General features: G+C 36.6%; 1 long non-coding RNA gene across 3 annotated transcripts in view; it reads right to left on the bottom strand.

Moving 5' to 3' along the window:
- LOC138692844 (uncharacterized) overlaps positions 1-19,462 on the bottom strand; it is a 28,757-nt gene extending 9,295 nt beyond the window's left edge. The window contains exons 1-8 of one of the 3 annotated variants that reach the window (XR_011330145.1): positions 19,342-19,462; positions 14,898-15,005; positions 8,561-8,700; positions 8,234-8,363; positions 7,928-8,037; positions 7,592-7,701; positions 7,258-7,366; positions 6,951-7,046 (exon numbers count right to left, since the gene is read on the bottom strand). This is a non-coding gene — a long non-coding RNA (uncharacterized lncRNA). The remainder of the gene's footprint in view (positions 1-6,950; positions 7,047-7,257; positions 7,367-7,591; positions 7,702-7,927; positions 8,038-8,233; positions 8,364-8,560; positions 8,701-14,897; positions 15,006-19,341) is intronic. The other 2 variants (XR_011330146.1, XR_011330147.1) reach the window with 2 other exon arrangements.
- Between the last annotated feature and the right edge of the window lie 1,862 nt (positions 19,463-21,324).

Here is a 21,324-nt window from a genome sequence, read left to right as displayed (position 1 = left end):
AAAGACTAATTAAAAATAAATATAAAACCAAGCACCATGTATCAAAGCCAAAGATAAAAAATGGAGCATTTTAATAAAAAACCCACAAATTATTAAACAAATCCCACATAAATCTGCAGTAGCAAAATTCAGACTGCTTACAGAACACGATTATTTGGCCAAACACTTGAATAAAATAGCAATTTACACAAATCCAAATTGCCCTCTATGCAACAAAGAAGAAGAAATGACTCAAGATCATCTCATAACCTGTCAAGTTCTACCTGATGGATCCACCACAGAGAAATATTGGAGAGCAAGAAAGCTAATGGCTTCATTGCCAAGGCCCGGCATTAGATAACAACAACAACAACAACAACAACAACATATTTTCTCAATTATTTCATTTCATCACTACCAGCAGCACAAGAATTTAAGATCATTACAAATATGTCTATGTTCACAAGGCAATTAGGTACAGTAGAACCCCGATTTTCTGTCACCCTATTAACCGATCAGCGGATTATCAGACTGATTTTCTCGTTCTATTTTCTATAAGCCCTTACCATTACACGATATGTCGTAGGAATGCTTCCGCACACTTCCAGCAACAGAAGCAGTTATTTGTAAATAGTCACTATCTGCTTTCAAAGAAATGACCTCAGTAACTTTCACACAATTGCAAACCCGTGCATCATTTCGTCTTTCTCCTACTGTTCGAGCAGCCATACTGTTTAACTTCTATGCAAAATGTCTTTAAAGAGTGTCGAAAAAAAATGTGTTCAGCTTAGTATCAAAAAACAAGTGCAAGTACAATCTATAGCTCATGTCGAATTACAATACGAGATTGGCGTTACAATTTACAACTGTGCACTATTTATTATACATGGTACAGTCATTAAGTTCTAAGACTTGACACCTAGAGGATAGGCTCCCACAAGACTCTGGATGTATCACAAGATGCTGCATAACACGGCATACATTTAAACAGAACCACATCCTCCCTCAAAATAGTCTCCGTTGGCCGTTATGCACGTTTGCCAACATTCATATAGCTGCTGGAAGCACCGTTGAAAGATGTTGGCAGGAAGGTCCCGTATGGCTTCTCTTGTGCAGTCATGACCTCTTCGGAAGAATAAAATCTACGCCCACATAGGGTTGCTTTCATGTGAGGAAAGAGAAAAAAATCGCATGGTGTGGAACAACTGTCACTTGTTCTCTTGCAAGTTCCTCTTGGACAAGGACAGAGCAATGTGCAGGGGTGTTGTCATGTAGCAACAATTCTTTGTACGCCAGAACTCAGGTCACTTATGGCAAATTGAATCTCATAAACGGCCAAGGATCTCTTTGTAGCGAGTTTTGTTCACAGTTGCACCTTCTGGGATGAATTCCATGTGAACAATTCCATTTGAATCAAAAAACAGCTCAAGCATCACCTTGCCTTTTGACCTGTCTTGTCGCGGTTTTTTCTGTCGTGGTGATAACGGCGTTTTCCAAGTGGCGGATTGTCGTTTCAGTTGCGGATCATAAAGGAAACACCAAGTTTCTCCAGTTATTATCCGGTTGAGAAACATCGGATCATCGTCAGCACTACTGATGAGGTCACCACAAATCGTCATGCGATCATCACGTTGGTCTTGCGACAGGATTCGTGGCACACTGTGCTGGGTAACACGAGACATGTTCAGGTCATCAGACAGAATTTTGTAGCAAGTACCACGGCTGACCCCTACTGTTGCTGCGATATCGTCTACCGATTGGGAGTGGTTAGCACACACCAACATTGCAATTTCTTGGATCTTGCACTCGGTTCAAATTGTTTGTGGCCGACCAGTACACACATCTTCCAAACTGTCTCTTCCTCGCAAAAAACGTCGGTGCCACCTAAACACAACACTGCAACTCACTGCGTCCTCACCGTAAACTTGCTGTATCATTTGAAACGTTTCGGCAGCAGTTTTGCCTAATTTCTGGCAGAACTTGATGTTTGCCCGTTGCTCAAACTGTGACATCTCGGGTTCCGACGTGCGCATTCAAATCACCGTCACAACAAAGACCGTAGCTCTGCTTATAGTGCATGCACTCGACTGTCTCTTGTTGGGTCGAGAGACTAACTGACAAGGTATCATATCATGGCTCCACCTATGCAGTATAGTGCACCACAACGCCACTATGCACTCAGTAGGGTAGACGTAGCATTTGTGGCCATTTTAGAATTTAAAATGTTATATTAAGTGTCTAATTTAGTTCTGGCAATGGGAATCATGCTAACATGTTCCAGTGTGTTGCTGTGCAACCATGATTCTGATTGGTTGCCATTCAGCTCCAATCTTTTGTTCTACAAAATGGTTAATTCATAAATGTATTCAAGTTGTGCTTCTTGCTTACGTATTTTCTTTAGAGTTGCAGGTAAGAATTACAATATAAAATCTGTACTAGTTTCTATAAAGTTATATGATATTGTTGTTGTGATCCATCTCAAAGCATAAAGCTATCTACTGATATTCAATATTTTATGAAAACATAATCGCAATCCTTGATACCAGGGATGGCCACAAATGGAACATGAATGTAGTATCAAGCACCATTTGTGGTCACAATAATGACCACAAATAGGGGTTACTTAAGCACCATTTCTGACCACTTTTGTAATTTATTATTCCAGTTAGGAAATTCTAATATTTTGGGTTTTCTTTATTTTATTTTTCTTTTATAGCACTTTTACTTAACATGAGTTCTAAGAAAAATCGTGAATATAAAAGTATCACGTGCTCTGCATGCAGTGAGAGAAGGAATGAAAGCTGCAACAGCTGCCACAACCTTTAATGTTCCCAGATCTACATTAAGGAACAAACTATCAGGACTTGCACCTCAATCATCTGGAAAAGTTGGACAAAGTTGTGCAAGGTCTGGATTTCCAATAAACAAAGAAAGATTGCTGGATTCTGTTGAAAAAATTGTACGAAGCTGTAAACTAAACACACCATTCATCAATTGCAGACCTGGACGTAAGTGGTTTGATGCATTTGTGAGAAGACATCCTGATCTAAGTATGAAACAAGCAGAGCAGATCAACAAGACTCAGGCATTAATCACAGAGGAAAAAATCCGGAATTGGTTTAGGGAAATTACTGATCTGCTTACTTCTGAAGAACAGGATCCCCAGAAAGTGTGGAATTGTGATGAAACTTCATTCTACCTTTCACCCGCAGGAGGCTTAGTTCTTGCACCCAAAGGTGAACATGTTTATGACACGTCAAAGACTAGTGATAAGGAGAACATTACAACACTTATCACAGTGAATTCATCTGGAGTATTGGCACCTCCTCTGACTTTGTATAAATATGAAAGAATGAATATGACAGTTGTGAAGCAAGCAAATTGAAAAAAAAAAAAAAAAAGGCAGAAACACAATGAAACTAAGAAGATGCGTGAAAATAAAGAAAATAAACAGAAAGTGTCCTAAAGATCAAAAACTAAAAATCAAAGGAAGGTGGAAGATGAAATAACCACATCCGAAAGTGACATTGCTATTTCATCTGAATCTGAACTTTGTGACGAATTCAGTGATGAAAATGTTCGTGCCAAAGAGGCTGAAGTAAATGATTGGGTACTTGTTGCATTTAGGCACAAGAAAAGTGTCCGAAGATTTGTGGGTTTAATACAGGAAAAACATATTGATGGATGGCTTGTGAAATTTGCTAGACGAGTTGGGGCAAATAAATTTAAATGGCTTGTAAATTATGACATATCAGTAGTTGACAATGAACAAATAGAAAGAGTGTCATGTCTTCCCAAATTCCATAGAAAAGATAACCGTGTAATATGCTTCATTTTCTCTGAAGGCTTTAAACGTTTGAATGTGGAAAGATTTTTCTGTTTATTTAGTAAGCTTAATATAGTATGTTATTTGTATTTCAGATTTGTCTGCTGCAAAACATATGCTCATTTGTAAACTCAAATTACAGTAATTTATCCCTTATCTTGTTAAATTTATGGAAATGAAAGATTGAGACAATGTAATGGCAAAAACAAAAATGGCCACATATGGTACAAGCGGGTGGCCAAAAATGGGGTTTACGTGGCCACAAATGGTGAAAATTGTAAACATGTATAAAAGTTTTTGTGTAAGTCTATGTATTTGTTTTTGAGTTATGCTAATAAAACAGTTCATAGTAAACATATTAGTTAACACATACCTCAAGAAAGTTGGGGACTATAGTGTCCCATTTATTCATTTTTGAAAATAAACTTAAAAATAATCCTAAAAGTGGCCACAGATGGTGTATCTACCCTATTAGAACTTAATGACTGTACCACGTAAAACAAAGATAAAGTGTATAAAGTACGAGAATGTAAATCTACAACACGACACCTCTACTCTTATCTTTCCTCTGACAACCATCACAAACATTTCCTTGTCACTTAAAACCCGTCAATGACAACCAAACTTAAATTAGTGACCTTCTGATCCACTAACTAACATGTTAAACATAAGAGCACATAGAAAATTTCGGAACTATAGACCTAAGCCTTAGGCCTATGCACTTAATTTATGAAACTATATTATAGTACGGATTATCCCATTTTTTCAATTAACCATTCAGTTCACCCCCTTCATTACCATGGATAATAGAGGTTCTAATGTATCGAAAGAGTACTTCACTAAACAGCAGTGCAATGAGGTGAAAATCAATTTTCTACCTGCGCGACCACAGTATTCCTTATTCTTATTTCACCTAACAGGACTGCACTCAGATGGAAACAATATCCACAATACCAGGAAAATTAATTTGTTAACCCCCCCCCCCCCTCTCTCTAATCTTAAAACGCTCTATCAATAATCATAAGTAAACTTCAAAACAATTTTCCTTTACAACTGTATCCACGCACATGGATTTCAATTGTACCATAACACTATTCCACATTAACTACACATATTCAAGCCAGCACCCGAATTCTAAAATCTCAGCAGCATTGAAAACAATATCCATGACTATACTGTTTTCACTGTAAGAAAAATCCTAATGTAAACACAAGCACATGGCTGTCATTCCCGTGACTGACTCACAGTCAAAACACTCACACAACGCAGGAAAATATACTTCATATTTGAAAACTATCATCTTGTATTATATGAAAATGAAAAATTAAATTCTAGTTGTTAAATACAATGAAACATATAACTTCACTCATATGTAAAAGAAAAGCTACTTTTATATTTTGTTATGAACACGGATGAATACATACAGTAATACCGAGGTACAGCTCGACCAAGTTAAGTCTGCAAGCCGAGAGGGGAAGTTGGAGGCAGTTCTGTAGTGAAAGGAGGTGGTAACGAGAGGAGACCAGTACAGTCTCATATGACAGCAAAGTTTTCCTACTGCACTTCAGTTCATAGAGCGGTAACAATTTAAGACACTTTGAAATAGACTGTACTTCTACTTCTGCTTGACAGTGAGGTTTGGAGTTCTGATTGGCAAGCATGAGCGTAGGAGAGAAAGTTGCATGAGGGGGGGAAGGCTGGGAGACAGCACAACTCTTGCCTTTATCTGAAGACAAGGACAAAAAATCCGTGCGCTCCACAGTGTATTTTAAACAATGTGCACATGTTGAAATCTGAGCATCAAGTGACCTATGTGGCAACAGTGTTTTGCCTCTACATTCCATCCCGATATCCCCACTCACAGACTTGACTTGGACAAGCTGTAGTCTGTTCTTGTAACAAGCTGGCGTCACTCGAGCTCATAGTTGTTCACGTAAGCACGTGGTACTGAAGTATAGCTTCTGCATCCTCTGTGTGTGTGGTTATTAAACTTAAGAGTATAAACCATCTCAAAAGCGGAGAAAAACAAATAGTCTTAAATGTATATAATAAGTTAAACGAGTTTTCATCACAGTAATTGTAAAGTAAATGTTTCCTAAGCAAATGAATGCGTAGTAATGAGGTTAGACCTACTTGACGAATAACGGGAAATGTTTAACATGAAACAGAATGTGCAACAGTAGGCGGGAACACGTATTGACAATCTATGGCACCAGCGGCCAATGAAGCCAATGTGGTATTGTTTACATTAGGATTTTTCTTACAGCAAAAAAATTATAGTCACCCGTGAACTTTTCTTTTACGATTTTTAATCAACTGTACCATTTCTAACATTCCTTAAATCTAATCCACAGCTGTGATCTGTGTGACACAAGGCAATACTTCTTTATCAATATAACCATACTTTCAGCATACACTTGCCAAACAACCCTAAATTGCTGTGATGCAAAATATCCCTCAAAGTTCCATCACACTGTAAATGTGTTTTTAATAACATTTTTACACAAATCAAGTATTTTTTCCAACAAATGGTAAATATATCCCCGTAACATGCCATGAAGACACTTGGGAGGCATGGAGATAGAGCACCATGTTTTCCATGACCTCGGCATTAGAATGAGGTGGTGTGGTCGGCATCACACTCTGACCGCCTTTTATCCCCGGGAAAGACCCGGTACTCAATTTTATAGAAGGCTGAGTGAACCTCGGGGCTGCTCTCAAAGTTTGCTAACAAGAAAAAACCCAGTCACCACCTTGGATCGAACCCCAGACCTCCCAGTCCGTAACCAGCTGCTCTACCAACTGAGCTACCTGGCCGCCCTCAAACAAATGACAAAGCAATAATTTATCGGCTGCTTTTTCTTCACATTCATATCTTGCCTCAATACTCAGTACTTTTACCACAAATGGCATTCAAACATTACACAGGAATTATTTCTTTTGCCTAAGCCATTATTCAAATACCAAAATGACATTTCACTTTTCCGTTACTTACAACCTAAAGATTCTGTTCTTCAAATTAATGTAGTCATACCCCTTTCACCCTGTACCCACTGTCTATAATACACAAAACAATAATCCAGATCCAAAGTTTATACCCAAAACTTTCAAAGCATTACATTTCAACATAGTAATTAATATTTACCAATTTATGCAAGTTTCCTGACTGGTATTTCATCCACAACTGCATCCCATCTCCTGTCCCAGAGCCGCCTCCAGTCCACAACTGCTCCAAAATACCCTACAGCAGGACAAATCACTATCACATTTCTTTATAAGTGGCAACCTACGAAACAGCAATATATTCAAACTGCACAGATAATACAAAATGCACATCTTCAGACACATAAATCCACTAAATTTAAATTCTTTACTATATTCTGCCACTGTATTATTACTACTGCTGATTTACTCTGTTTAAATATCGACATTAGTTAGTAATCCATCTTTACCAGTTTATCCACGTATACTGGCTGGTATTTGATCCACAGTTGTCTCCCATCTTCTGTCGCAGAGCTGCCTCGTTACCTCCTCCACAGTCTCAAACTGTCCCCAAAACACCTTGAAACAAGACACACGACAATCACATTCCTTTACAAGGAGCTTACATTCTCTGCAACCTATGAAATAGCAAGATATTGAAACTCCACCGATAATAGAACATGCAAATCTTCAGAAACCTAAATCCACTAAATTTAAATTCTTAACTATATTCTGCCACTGTATTATTACTACTGCTGATTTACTCTGTTTAAATATCGACATTAGTTAGTAATCCATCTTTACCAGTTTATGCACGTTTACTGGCTGGTATTTGATCCACAGTTGTCTCCCATCTTCTGTCCCAGAGGCGCCTCGTTACCTCCTCCACAGTCTCAAACTGCCCTCAAAACACCCTGAAACAAGACACACGACAATCACATTCCTTTACAAGTAGCTTACATTCTCTGCAGCCTATGAAATAGCAATATATTGCAACTGCACTGATATTAGAACATGCAAAAATCTTCAGAAACCTAAATCCACTAAATTTAAATTCTTTACTATATTCTGCCACTGTATTATTACTACTGCTCATTTACTCTGCTTAAATATCGACATTAGTTAGTAATCCATCTTTACCAGTTTATGCACGTTTACTGGCTGGTATTGGATCCACAGTTGTCTCCCATCTTCTGTCCCAGAGGCGCCTCGTTACCTCCTCCACAGTCTCAAACTGCCCCCAAAACACCCTGAAACAAGATACACGACAATCACATTCCTTCACAAGTAGCTTAAAATCTCGGAAACTACACTGATAAAAGAACGTGCAAATCTTCAGAAACCTAAATCCACTACATTTATATTCTCAACTATTTTCTCACTGTATTATAACTACTCCTAATTACCGTGTTTAAATATCGACACTAGTTAGTAATCCATGTTTACCAGCTTATGCACGTATCCTGACTAAGATTTCCTCCACAGTTGCCGCCTCCCATCTCCTGCCACATTGCCCCTCGATTGCCACCATCTTCTGTGTCAGTTCGTCCAGAGTCTGCATCTGCCCCAAAACACCCTGCAACAAGACACATCACAATCACATGTCTTCACAAGTGGCTTACATTTTCGGCAACCTATCAAACAGTAACATATGCAAACTGAATCAAAAGTAGCAGCATTTCTCGTCAGAAATCTAAATCCACAAAATTTCCATTCTGTCACTACATTATTACTGTGTTTAAATATCAACATTAGTTAGTAATCCATATTTACCGGTTTATGCATGAATCCTCACTGCAATTTGCTCCACAGTTGCCTCCCATCTCCTCTCACACTGCTGCTTCACTATAATCGCTTCATCTTCTGTCACTCCACAGAATCAAACACCTACTCCTAAACTGCCCCAAAACACCCTGAAACAAGACACAGGGCATTCACATTTCTTTACATTTCGTCTAAATCTTCAGCAACCTATGAAACACCAAGATATGGAAACTGCATTGTTACCACTAATTCCATAATCTAGAAAGTGAAAATAAAAACCGAGCAAAACTGTCCCCACTCATTTCCTTCATTAAAAATTCCATAATACAGAAGGTGGAAAGAAAACCTAGCAAAACTGCCCCCACTCATTTCCTTCATTAAAAATTCCATAATACAGAAGGTGGAAAGAAAACCTAGCAAAACTGCCCCCACTCATTTCCTTCATTAAAAATTCCATAATACAGAAGGTGGAAAGAAAACCTAGCAAAACTGCCCCCACTCATTTCCTTCATTAAAAATTCCATAATACAGAAAGTGGAAAGAAAACCTAGCAAAACTGCCCCCACTCATTTCCTTCATTAAAAATTCCATAATACAGAAAGTGGAAAGAAAACCTAGCAAAACTGTCCCCACTCATTTTCTTCATTAAAAATTCCATAATACAGAAAGTGGAAAGAAAACCTAGCAAAACTGTCCGCACTCATTTTCTTCATTAAAAATTCCATAATACAGAAAGTGGAAAGAAAACCTAGCAAAACTGTCCCCACTCATTTTCTTCATTAAAAATTCCATAATACAGAAAGTGGAAAGGAAAACCTAGCAAAACTGTCCGCACTCATTTTTTTCATTAAAAATTCCATAATACAGAAAGTGGAAAGAAAACCTAGCAAAACTGCCCCCACTCATTTCCTTCATTAAAAATTCCATAATACAGAAGGTGGAAAGAAAACCTAGCAAAACTGCCCCCACTCATTTCCTTCATTAAAAATTCCATAATACAGAAGGTGGAAAGAAAACCTAGCAAAACTGCCCCCACTCATTTCCTTCATTAAAAATTCCATAATACAGAAGGTGGAAAGAAAACCTAGCAAAACTGCCCCCACTCATTTCCTTCATTAAAAATTCCATAATACAGAAAGTGGAAAGAAAACCTAGCAAAACTGCCCCCACTCATTTCCTTCATTAAAAATTCCATAATACAGAAAGTGGAAAGAAAACCTAGCAAAACTGTCCCCACTCATTTTCTTCATTAAAAATTCCATAATACAGAAAGTGGAAAGAAAACCTAGCAAAACTGTCCGCACTCATTTTCTTCATTAAAAATTCCATAATACAGAAAGTGGAAAGAAAACCTAGCAAAACTGTCCCCACTCATTTTCTTCATTAAAAATTCCATAATACAGAAAGTGGAAAGGAAAACCTAGCAAAACTGTCCGCACTCATTTTTTTCATTAAAAATTCCATAATACAGAAAGTGGAAAGAAAACATAGCAAAACTGCCCCCACTCATTTCCTTCATTAAAAATTCCATAATACAGAAGGTGGAAAGAAAACCTAGCAAAACTGCCCCCACTCATTTCCTTCATTAAAAATTCCATAATACAGAAGGTGGAAAGAAAACCTAGCAAAACTGCCCCCACTCATTTCCTTCATTAAAAATTCCATAATACAGAAAGTGGAAAGAAAACCTAGCAAAACTGCCCCCACTCATTTCCTTCATTAAAAATTCCATAATACAGAAAGTGGAAAGAAAACCTAGCAAAACTGTCCCCACTCATTTCCTTCATTAAAAATTCCATAATACAGAAAGTGGAAAGAAAACCTAGCAAAACTGTCCCCACTCATTTTCTTCATTAAAAATTCCATAATACAGAAAGTGGAAAGAAAACCTAGCAAAACTGTCCCCACTCATTTTCTTCATTAAAAATTCCATAATACAGAAAGTGGAAAGAAAACCTAGCAAAACTGTCCCCACTCATTTTCTTCATTAAAAATTCCATAATACAGAAAGTGGAAAGGAAAACCTAGCAAAACTGTCCGCACTCATTTTCTTCATTAAAAATTCCATAATACAGAAAGTGGAAAGAAAACCTAGCAAAACTGCCCCCACTCATTTTCTTCATTAAAAATTCCATAATACAGAAAGTGGAAAGGAAAACCTAGCAAAACTGTCCCCACTCATTTTCTTCATTACAAATTTCATAATCCAGAAAATGCAAACGAAATGTAGCAAAACTGCCCCCACTCATTTTCTTCATTAAAAATTCCATAATATAGAAAGTGGAAAGAAAACCTAGCAAAACTGTCCCCACTCATTTTCTTCATTAAAAATTCCATAATACAGAAAGTGGAAAGAAAACCTAGCAAAACTATCCGCACTCATTTTCTTCATTAAAAATTCCATAATACAGAAAGTGGAAAGAAAACCTAGCAAAACTGTCCCCACTCATTTTCTTCATTAAAAATTCCATAATACAGAAAGTGGAAAGGAAAACCTAGCAAAACTGTCCCCACTCATTTTCTTCATTACAAATTTCATAATCCAGAAAGTGGAAACGAAACGTAGCAAAACTGCCCCCACTCATTTTCTTCATTAAAAATGCCATAATCTACAAAGTGAAAACAAAAACCAACCAAAACTAAACGAGCAGTCCGCGATAAAATTTCATATTTCGATAATATTATAGGATGTTTACCAAAGTAATCCTTGGATTAACGGCGTTTGTTGCATCACTCTACACCTTTTAGTTTGCGAAATATTAAAAGTCTTACTGCAAGCTCTGACGTCATAACCACTGATCACTTCATAAGACTGCGTTGTAGTTCCGTTTGACATACAGCATAGAACGAGTAAATATATATTCATACGTTACAGTCACTTATTATCAACACACCTACGACCTATCACATGCATATACTGTAATAATAATAATAATAATAATAATAATAATAATAATAATAATAATAATAATAATAATAACTTACCCATTTTGAATTTCGTACTCATAGTGATTACAACAACTTGGGTCTGGTAAGGGTTCAAACTGAAAAGGTTTCATATGTCGATCCATTATAACCTAATTCAACGCCTTCACTGAGTGAGTAAATGTATGTGAGACGTCAAATATTCGTTATGAATGGACTGCAAATACGTGTTTATCTCACGTCAACAACAAATTTAGTACATGGTTTATATTATTCTATAGCGTCATATCATAGTCGTTGAGTCACACGGTTTAGGCACGAAGCTATGTTTGGGGGAACCTCTAAAACATGTGGATCATCGAATTGCGGCAGCTGATAACCAGAACTACTTCCAAGACATTTTTCTGTATAGTATCATCTCTCCACGCATTTTTCTTCCAGCTGTATGTTTTGTCTTCCACCCATCGTTTAGTGGCTTTTAGAGTACTGGAGTCTGGAGCCAGTTACATCTCTTTTCACGTTGTAATTATGGTCCATTATCACAATCATAGTTCTTGTTACCATTCCACCATATGGAAAGTGTTTTCTCTTAGGAGTGTAAAGCAATCTCTCGTTATGGTATGATTCAAATTTGCTGGTGTAACAAAATTGATTAGTTTGATTTAGGTCTTTTAAAAGGGCAGGGTTACATACAACTTTTTTCAGAGCATTGTAATCGCTGGATCCAGGTTCGATCCATTCCCTCTCACTATTGTATGGGTGAATGTGTGCACATTTTTTATTATGTCTCTGTTTCTCCCCATTCGTGTATATTACAAACATGATTTAATACAGAAATGAATCTGTCTTCTAAGTCGTCACAATCACCTTCACATGTAGCACAAGACCACATAGGTGATTTATGATGCTCTCTTTCCACATTTGTGCGGCGGCTTTAAGCTTTTTGCCATGTGCCAAATGTCAAATTGATAGCCCATCCATTCATATTTGGTCCTTATCAATTTCCTAATTCCTCTATGGTGGTCCAATAGAAAGAGGGTGATGTTCATTTTTTTTTCTTTTAGGCAATCAAGAACTTTTTCTCATGCTGCTTTGCCTACAATTACACCTTTTTGCACAACTACAAAGTCTATAATCTTATCTGAATCGAGGTCCATTACACTGTAAGTCACATATTTTGCAATGTAACTAGGTGAGTCAAATTGGCCATCACCACGATTCGCACATTTTTATTTTTTAGGGAATTGATAAGTTGTTCATCAATCTGAAAATAAATACATCTGACTGTTGGTTCTACGAATTTTGAAATTATTTTATAAAATGTTGTCTTGCCGATGAAACGCAATATATATCTTATATCGCACAAGTATAACGCAGAACTCACTGCTATGCTTCACCTCTGTTAGGACTTCCACTCCCAATTACGGGCATTCTGGCACACTGCATTAACTTTCAGCAATGGTCCTATTGTTTCTACCAAATATTTGTAAAAGAGGAATGACAAATATTACAGAAGAAAAACAAAATTTGTAACGCTGACCAGAAAAAAAAAAAACTTTTTCACTTCCTATTTATTTTCTGTTTCATGTGCAGCGTCCTCGGAATCTGATGAATTAGAATTTCAAGTTTCTTCTTCTATTTTAAAATATGTCTCCAAGTCAGTTTCTGCTCCCCCACATCTGATTCACCACACACATTTCTTAGCGTCTCGCACCCTATCTCACACTGCACAGCTTTGTTTATATTAGGTTCCTGTGAATTTTCAGCCTCATCAAGAACTACACACACGTCAATATTTTCAGCTATAGCTGCAACACTGCAAGTTGCTATTGCTTCGACGACCTTCTTTCATTTATAAGCAGAGGAGCACGTAGATCAGAATTGTCTTGGGAGATTCTCCTTTCAAAAATAGGAAAGGGACACAAGTTTTCTTAATTTTCATACGAGTTCTATTGTCTTTCATTAAACGTCTTTTTAGTAAATACAATTCTTCAAAATCACTTTCACGGAAATGACTGGAACACACAACAGTAGTTTTCGATAGTGTAAAACCTTTTCTGTTGATTTTCTTCACCCATGTTTTAAATCTTTGCAGTAACTTTTCTCTGTTCGGAAATACATGAAATGATACCCCTTCTTCATGTTCTGTTTTTCTTGTTCCCTCTGAACACAAAAAATCACAACACCACGGCATTTTAAATTGTATTACGATACAATTTCTTCTGTTTAGTCTATTGTAGTTCAAAATCGTTCATATAATAGAAAATACGTCTACATAAAACCACAACATTGGTATGTGCTGGTTTTATAATTAAATGAAAAGCAAAACATGACTTCACACAATCAAAACTAAGTCCGAAATTCTGTTTACGTTTACTACGGCCAGAGAAGATTATTTATTTTAATACAAAGCGCTGCGCTACGCTGCACTCACCGATGTTCTCAGTCTACTACGCAATCACACAAGTTCAGTGGCTGTGACGTCATAAGTTTTTGTGCAGAGTCAGTAACTCAAGAACCATGCCTCGCATTGACAATTACATTCTACTTAGATTGAAAAACGTGCTTCATTAAAGCCAACTTAATTTTATCGCAGACTGCTCCTTTACAAATTTCATAATACACAAAGTGAAAAGAAAAACCAAGCAAAACTGCCCCCAATCATTTTCTTCATTAAAAATTCCATAATCCAAAAAGTAGAAACAAAAACCGAGCAAAACTGCCCCCACTCATTTCCTTCATTAAAAATGTCATAATCTAGAAAGTGAAAACAAAAACCAACCAAAACTACCCCCAATCATTTTCTTCATTAAAAATGCCATAATCTAGAAAGTGAAAAGAAAAACCGACCAAAACTGCCCCCACTCATTCTCTTCATAACAAATTCCATAATCGAGAAAGTAAAAAGAAAACCTCGCAAAACTGCACCCACTAATTTTCTTCCTTAAAAATTCCATAATCCACAAAGTGGAAAGAAAACCTATGGAAACTGCCAACACTCATTCTCTTCATAACAAATTCCATAATCTAGGAAAGTGCAAAGGAAACTGAAAACTGCCCACACTCAATTTCTTCTCCATAATCTAGCAAAGTGGAAAGACAACCTGAGCAAAACTGCTCACATTCATTTTCTTCATAACTAATTTCATTATGTAGTAAAGTGCAAAAAATTAATAAATAAGTCAACAAATAAAAAACTTTGCAAAACTGCCCACACTCATTTTCTTCATAAAGTAACTTAGCAAAGTGAAAAAAAAAGTCGAGCAAAACTGCCCGCACTCATTTTCTTCATAACAAATTCCATAATCTAGCAAAATGGAAAGAATACCAAGCAAACTCGTATAAATTTTAAATATACGGTATTTACCTAAAAATATTCATTTATATATATCTATTTCATTCCGATACTTTATTACCCTACCTTAAGTGGACAACCTTCCTGTCAGAGACCTTCAAATCTTCATACCAGTCCTCCTCATCAGTCTCGGGAAAAGCAGCAGCGCTCATCCTCCACAGGTCCGTGTACAATCTGTAAACAAATTGCAACATAATGTCATCTCAATCTTAACTGCAATATACATTCTCTATTTTGTAATTCCTCATTTTACTTCCTCCACATATTAACCCGACACTACTCACTATGAGAACTTCGCAAGTATCAAATTGAAATCACAATCGCACCAAAATCAAAATGATCCCAACATTGACCCCCTTTCTTAACTGTTATCCACCAGAAAAACCTTCTCAAACCGCTGCTAAATCATGAGTACACCTGGGATTTTAGGTAAAAACCTTTTCTCTTCCTTACAAAATACCTACATGAAAATAAATTAGTACATACACGACTTGTATACTTATAGTACTTAAAAATACCTACATTTATATTAGAATCTGGAAATAGTAAATAAAAGAATACACCCAGAAGTGCAGGACATTATCTTTAAACATTGGTCCATGCTAAGTCCTTAACCTCCCGCAGTTTTAACATCAAGACTTGGAAAGTTTTAAACTGTATTTCTTTCAAGTATTGCATCCATTCTACTGTTTGTCAAAAGTGCCAGTATGCCGAAAATATCAGCAGCCAAGTCATCATTAATTCTAAAGTGGATACAAGAATTTCCTACTTTCTCTACAGACAGCAGAATTGCCTATTGTGGCATATGTAACAAAGAGGTTACTAAATATATCAATGTTTCATGAATTTTCACCATCATATTACCAATACATTAGTAGTGAAATTACAGTGCTTGTACATTTACCACATGTATATATGGCCACTAGTATGAAGCTCTTAGTTTCATATTTCAACTTTATTAAGTTGAAATTGATACAAAAGTAATGGATGATGGGATGGAACTCTCGTGTATTCATTAATAATAATAATCCGTGGCGCTACAGCCCGTGAAGGGCCTAGACCGACCAGCCGGCTGCTGGCCTCACGCCCACATGTCGAAGCAGAGGTGGACGATCATCCAACCAGAATGGAGGTATCGTGTGGTTAGCACAATGATCCCCCCAGCCGTTATAGCTGGCATTCGCAACTGGATTTCGCTACCTATCGTAGCTCCCCAAGTGCATCACGATGCTGGGTGGGCACCGGTCCCATACACTGGCCGAAATTTCATGAGAAAATTTCTTCCCCCATGAAGACTCGAACCAGCGCGCATTCCGTAACGCGAGTCCTAGGCAGGATGCCTTAGACCGCGATGCCACGGCGCTGGACCGTGTATTTATTAATAGACATTAAAGTTCTATAGAAGCTCATAAAATTTTCTAAATAGTTTCATCACAGATACTTCATTAAACTAATTATAGTCTATTGTTTTAGGTAAGCTCTGAACAAAAGTAACAATTAAGTCAACACGTTAAAGAGGCAAATGCATAAAGAAAATCGTGTTTCAAACAGTCACTGTTACTTAAGGAACCACATATCAAAAGCAACAGGAAGAAATGAATTTCATGCCGAGCCCTTTTCACAGCAAACATACCCTTTCAACTGCCAATTCAGAAACTTTCTATAGAAATACTGTCATCCCAACATTCCATTGCTATCTATAGCTACTAAGAAAAAAAAACAACTTAGATAATATAATACAACGATACATTGAGCAGGGTAAAGGAAGCTAAAGGTGATTCACACTTTGGATTGCTCTTCATGAGACAACTGACAGACTTGATCGTTACATATATAGCTCATTTTATTGTCCGAAAATTAGATCATGATGCCCCATCTACACATTACTTAATCTGCAGCACCGACTTTATAAAACTCAACCAGGAGACAGTTGCCCAGTTTCTTAATAATGGCCTCAAACTACTTTTCCAAAATAACATGGTTGAGAATTAAGTACTGTTATTGCAAGTTATCTTCAACTTCCTGAGCGGGGACAGTTTGCACATGCTCCGCATCATAATCTCTTGTCAAGAAACATACAACTATTTCCTTCACTGCGTACCAATAGTGTTAACATGGAGCAGAAACCACAGGGTAGTAATTATGGTGAAATCACACCACTGCGGAGAAAAAGTAATGCTGTTATCCACAGCGGACAAAATGTTGCAAGGAAGAAAAATTTTTTTAATGTTTGCTGGAACCTCTTGATAAGGGATATGAGAGAGCGGCTAAATACTCTGGCAAAAGTATTAGTTTTGTGAAGATAATTAAGAAGAATATTGAATTACAACAAAATGAACCTCACACTACTCCAAGAAAGAATAGGTATGTAATGTTTACAAATTATTGCTATTAATAGTTATGTACATTAGTGTGTGTACTGTGAGCGACATGATGAATGACTGTTGTAACTTATTATTTTGTTATAGTTCTGCAAAACATATTATTTCATTCCAGAATTAGGACTTGTGTAAAGTTCAAGTGGACGACTTCCATCAACATGGCATTCGGGATACAATCAAAGAATTCTATCTTGTTCAGAAACTAGTACCTACGATTAAGAAGATAATTCCGAATGGATGATGCCATTGACGAAATAACAATTAATTTTGGACCAAGCGTTGAAGACGATGACGATGACGATGATGGCAGTAATGATATGAATATGGACTGTATATAATTGTAAATTAACGTAAATTCAAATAATAAGCCTGTAAAATACTGTTATAAGAATATGTACATATTAAGTCATGTAGGCCTATATAATGTATAGAAAAAGCTGTAGTAACTCCGCCATTGCCAGTCCCCAGCCCGGATGAGAGAGGAGGAGTGTACACACGATTATATTTAAATACTTACTCATTACAGATTAATTAAAACCTGCTACGAAACCATGTTCTCCTCTGAAAACCAGAGTGTCATCAGATGATGATGTCTGTAGTGAACCAAGTTCTTTTACAGTTGAGAGCAGTAAAGTGAAAGAACCAACGTTTTCTGAAAAGAGTCACATTACCCAAGGGAGGGGCATCCTTACCGTGCCGTTACTTCAAAAGACACAATTAGGGGATGTAAGGTTCAAGATAACTTGCAGTAACAGTACATAGCCTACTTGTAATACACACTGATGCAGTCTCCTACATGCTTGCTGCTATCAAGTTGCTATGGGTATTTTATTCTGCATTGCTCCATGTCACTTGTCTTGTCCATGCCCTGAATCATGTAGCTGAGAAGATAACTAACGGCTTCTTAATCTAAGCTGCTTTCCACAATTAAAAAAAAATTGTGAAGGCACCTGTAAGGATTCAGTTATATCGAAACTACCGGATGTAGCACTATCACCAGAACCCATCCTTACTCGCCGGGGAACTTGACTTCGAGCCATAGAATATTACAATCAACATTTATTTGAAGAAGATTCAAGACATACTTCTAATCCTAGACGAGGATGCTGCAAGTATTACTTCAGCTAAAGATGTAGCCTATTGATCGATCCATCAATTTCCCATGATATTGTGTACATCAATTCATATTATTCATTTCTTGATCGCATTATTACTACCCTTGAATATTCGGCAGAACTCATCTACAAGCAAATGAATTTAATTGATGAGGTGAAAGAAAAAATAAACTTGGGCCCTAGACCTCTTGAAGTTAAAATTAGTCAAAAAACTGGATTATCAACTCTTCGTACTGTGACTGCTGTATTGTATGGTAGGTACATCTGTGGAACATATCTCATACCACAATTTAAACATGTTCCGGTGACATCAGTTGACGTCGAACCCTCATTTTCTGCTTTCAAGCTAATGTTAACAGACAATCTAGAAAAAGTATTAGGGACGATAAATTTCAGAACACGGATTCCTCCCTTTCCCTCTTACTTCAAAATTCCAAACTTGTGCACTCAAAATAAATTATTGGCACTGAAATGTGATGACGTGCATTCGACAAACGCTGACAAATCTGCTGTTTTTAGTAATTCAAGATATAATTGTCGCTGAGGAATCCGTATACTGAAATTTTCCCTTTACTTCAAAATTCCAACCCTGTGCACACAAAATAAATTATTGGCACTGAAATGTGATGCGCATACGACAAACGCAGACAAATCTGCTCTTTTTAGTAATTCAAGATATTATAATTGTCGTTGAGGAATCCGTATACTGAAATTTTCCCACGAGTCACAACGAACAATATGGCGCACTAATAGACCTAGCCTATACATCATACACAGTAATTATACGATTCAATCCGTTTCTGCTTGCTCTAACGGCGAAATTACATTCTTCAATACCGCCGTACTTAAGGAAAATGTATAACCCATTACTCCACAAACCCTGATACAAATTACCTATTCTACGCATCTTCATTCATATGCCCAACTTCATTCTTGAAAAGCACTACACTCAATACGGTTTCTTAAGTAAATCTAATTATTTCGTAACTCTCATAGTCCTAAAAGTATTCTCACCTGGTTTCCTTAATTTCATAAGGCCTCCTTATCCATTTTGTATAAGAAAAAACACAACGAAATAAAATTATTCACCTCACGTAAGTCAGCCATATTCATTTTACATTTCTTGGCATATCGCCAGGATTGCCAACAGACATGTCAGCAAAAGTTACTAAACAGTAAAGCCAAAATCGTCAGATTCCTAATTATCAATAAAGAAACTGTGATTTCTTCGCTTCAGGATGTATAAAAAGTTAGTAAATCTCTATTTCAACAACATTTAAGAGAAAATAACTTGTTGGCAAAAAATAATTTTAAATCATTACGTCCAATGACAAAATTGGCAGTACTGTTGACCTCATCTCGGATTTTCCGAGACCCCGTCTCGCGAAGAAACGAAGGGTCCCGGGATCGATACCCGGCTCCGGAACAACTTTTCCTTGAAATTATTCAAACCTGCTTTACAGGGAGCTACTACCTGAAAGCCAGAATCTGGCATTATATATATTATAGTCCTCTTGGAACTAAAGTAAGGAAGAACTTAAACTTTTTTTTTATCTATTTTCTCCTCTCTTTTCCCTCTATATTCTCATTTCTTTTCTACCGGTACTCTATTACCCCTCTATTTCTTCTTCTATTTCTTTATCTATTTCCTTTCTATTTTTACATCTATTTTTCGTTATATTTTCTCCTCTAAGTTATCATGTACCGGTATATTCCCTATACTATCCCCTATATTTTCTACTCTATTTTTCCTTTATTATTCCCCTCTATTTTCAATTCTTTTATCCCTATGTTTTCCTCTCCATTTTCTCCTTTATTTTTCTCTCTATTTCGTCCTATTTTCTCCTCCAGGTACTTCCCCTGTATTTCTACTCTATTGTTTCTATATTCTCTATTTCCTCGACTATATTCTCCACTATGTTCCTCCCTATTTTGAATTTTCCCTCTATTATCCTTCTACTATTCCCTCTATTTTCTCCTCCACTATTCCGTCTACTTTTTCTCTATTAACCCTCTATTTTGTCTTCTAATATGCTCTCAATTTTCTCTCCATTATCCCTCTATTTTCTCGTCCTTTTTTCCTCTATTTTCCCTCTATCTCTTCTCTATGCATTATTATTCCCTCTATTTTCGCCTCTATTGTTCCTCTATTTTCTCTTCTAAAATCCTCTCTATTTTCTCCTCTATTATCCCCTCTATCTTCTCCCCTATTACCCCAATATTTTTCTCATTTATCTTCTCTATTATACCCTCTATTTTCTCCTGCATTTTGCCTACTCTGCATTTCATTTTCTCTTCTATGATCTCTCTAATTTCCTCTACTAATTTCCCTACATTTCTACTTTATTCTACCTCTATTTCCACTATTCTCACTTCTCTATTTTCCCTCTACATTCCATCTACTTTCTCCTCTATTATTACCTCTAGAAAGAGATAATAGGGAAATAAAAGACGAAATAATGCACAAGATAACAGATGGCAAAACGAACGGAAAATACAAAGAAAATAGGGGGAAACTACACGGGAGAAAATAGAGACAAAATGGAGGGAGAGAGAGAGAGAGAGATAGATAGATTACAAAAGAAAATAGAGGCGAAAAAGAAGGGAAATAAGGGAGAAAATACATGCGAAAATATATGAATAATAGAGGAAAAGTTACACCGATAATAGAGGGGGTAACAGAGGAGAAAATAGAGGAAAAACAGGGAAATAAAGACGAGAAAATATAGGAGAAAATTCAGATGAAAATAGAGGAAAAGCAGTAATTTGTAGGCAAAATAGAGGGGTAATAGATATAATATAGAGAAAATAGAGGGATAATAGAGAGGGGAAATAGAAAGGAAAATGAAGGGGTAAATACATTGAAAATAGAAGAGAAAATTGAGCTCTAACTACAGAAGAAAAATAGAGGATAATATAGAGGCAAAATACATAACAAACTAGAGAAGACAATAGAGGAGAAAATGAATGGAATAATAAAGGATAAACTAGAGAGAA

Source organism: Periplaneta americana, chromosome 17 (assembly GCF_040183065.1).
Source record: "Periplaneta americana isolate PAMFEO1 chromosome 17, P.americana_PAMFEO1_priV1, whole genome shotgun sequence".
Classification (NCBI taxonomy): domain Eukaryota; kingdom Metazoa; phylum Arthropoda; class Insecta; order Blattodea; family Blattidae; genus Periplaneta; species Periplaneta americana.
Note: the sequence above shows the minus strand (reverse complement) of the source record. Positions and strands in the feature narration are given on the sequence as shown.